A 2,053-nucleotide genomic window follows, 5' to 3' on the forward strand; every position below is an offset into this window, starting at 1 on the left:
TTCTGGTAGGGCTGCGGCTCTGACGACAACTCCCAAGCCCGAAGAGCCAGGAAGGAAAGTTATGCCTCGTTGGAAAGCTCTTTGGCAGCCGCTCGCGTGGCCCCACAGCCCGTGGGGCTGCGGGCTTTGCGGCGGCCATCAGCCTCGGTGCCACCGGCGCCCACGTGGCGCCGCTGCGCCAGCCTGCGAAGCATTGTCCGGTAGGGCCGCGGCTCTGACGACAGCTCCCAAGCCCGAAGAGCCAGGAGGGAAAGCCGTGCCTCGTTGGAAAGCTCTTTGGCAGCCGCTCGTTTGGCGAAACAGCCTGTGGGGCTGCGGGCTTTGCGGCGGCCGTCAGCCTCGCTGCCACCGGCGCCCACGTGGTACCGCCGCGCCAGCCTGCGAAGCATTTTCCGGTAGGGCCGCGGCTCTGGCGACAGCTCCCACGCCCGAAGAGCCAGGAGGGAAAGCCGTGCCTCGTTGGAAAGCTCTTTGGCAGCCTCTTCCGTGGCCCCACAGCCCGTGGGGCTGCGGGCTTTGCGGCGACCGTCAGCCTTCCCGCCACCGGCGCCCACCAGGTGCAGCCGCGCCAGCCTGCGAAGCATTTTCCTGTAGGGCCGCGGCTCTGGCGACAGCTCCCACGCCCGAAGAGCAGGGAGGGAAAGCCATGCCTCGTTGGAAAGCTCTTTGGCAGCCGCTCGCCTGGCGAAACAGCCCGTGGGGCTGCGGGCTTTGCGGCGGCCGTCAGCCTCGGAGCCACCGGCGCCCACGTGGCGCCGCCGCGCCAGCCTGCGAAGCATTTTCCGGTAGGGCCGCAACTCTGGCGACAGCTCCCAAGCACGAAGAGCCAGGAGGGAAAGCCGTGCCTCGTTGGAAAGCTCTTTGGCAGCCGATCGCGTGGCCCCACAGCCCGTGGGGCTGCGGGCTTTGTGGCGGCCGTCAGCCTCCCCGCCACCGGCGCCCACCAGGTGCAGCCGCGCCAGCCTGCGAAGCATTTTCCTGTAGGGCCGCGGCTCTGGCGACAGCTCCCACGCCCAAAGACCTAGGAGGGAAAGCCGTGCCTCGCTGGAAAGCTCTTTGGCAGCCGCTCGCCTGGCGAAACAGCCCGTGGGGCTGCGGGCTTTGCGGCGGCCGTCAGCCTCCACGCCACCGGCGCCCACATGGCGCCGCTGCGCCAGCCTGCGAAGCATTTTCCGGTAGGGCCGCGGCTCTGGCGACAGCTCCCACGCCCGAAGAGCCAGGAGGGAAAGCCATGCCTCGTTGGAAAGCTCTTTGGCAGCAGCTCGCGTGGCCCCACAGCCCGTGGGGCTGCGGGCTTTGTGGCGGCCGTCAGCCTCAGCGCCACCGGCGCCCACCAGCTACAGCCGCGCCAGCCTGCGAAGCATTTTCTGGTAGGGCCGTGGCTCTGGCGACAGCTCCCACGCCCGAAGAGCCAGGAGGGAAAGCCGTGCCTCGTTGGAAAGCTCTTTGGCAGCCGCTCGCCTGGCGAAACAGCCTGTGGGGCTGCGGGCTTTGTGGCGGCCGTCAGCCTCCCCGCCACCGGCGCCCACCAGGTGCAGCCGCGCCAGCCTGCGAAGCATTTTTCTGGTAGGGCCGCGGCTCTGCCGACAGCTCCCACGCCCGAAGAGCCAGGAGGGAAAGCCGTGCCTCGTTGGAAAGCTCTTTGGCAGCCGCTCGCGTGGCCCCACAGCCCGTGGGGCTGCGGGCTTTGCCGCGGCCGTCAGCCTCGGCGCCACCGGCGCCTACGTGGCGCTGCCGCGCCAGCTTGCGAAGCATTTTCCGGTAGGGCTGCAGCTCTGGCGACAGCTCCCACGCCCGAAGAGCCAGGAGGGAAAGCCATGCCTCGTTGGAAAGCTCTTTGGCAGCCGCTCGCGTGGCCCCACAGCCCGTGTGGCTGCGGGCTTTGCGGCGGTTGTCAGCCTCGGAGCCACCGGCGCCCACGTGGCGCCGCCCCACCAGCCTGCGAAGCATTTTCCGGTAGGGCCGCAACTCTGGCGACAGCTCCCAAGCACGAAGAGCCAGGAGGGAAAGCCGTGCCTCGTTGGAAAGCTCTTTGGCAGCCGCTCGCGTGGCC

Source organism: Chroicocephalus ridibundus, unplaced genomic scaffold (assembly GCF_963924245.1).
Source record: "Chroicocephalus ridibundus unplaced genomic scaffold, bChrRid1.1 SCAFFOLD_61, whole genome shotgun sequence".
Classification (NCBI taxonomy): domain Eukaryota; kingdom Metazoa; phylum Chordata; class Aves; order Charadriiformes; family Laridae; genus Chroicocephalus; species Chroicocephalus ridibundus.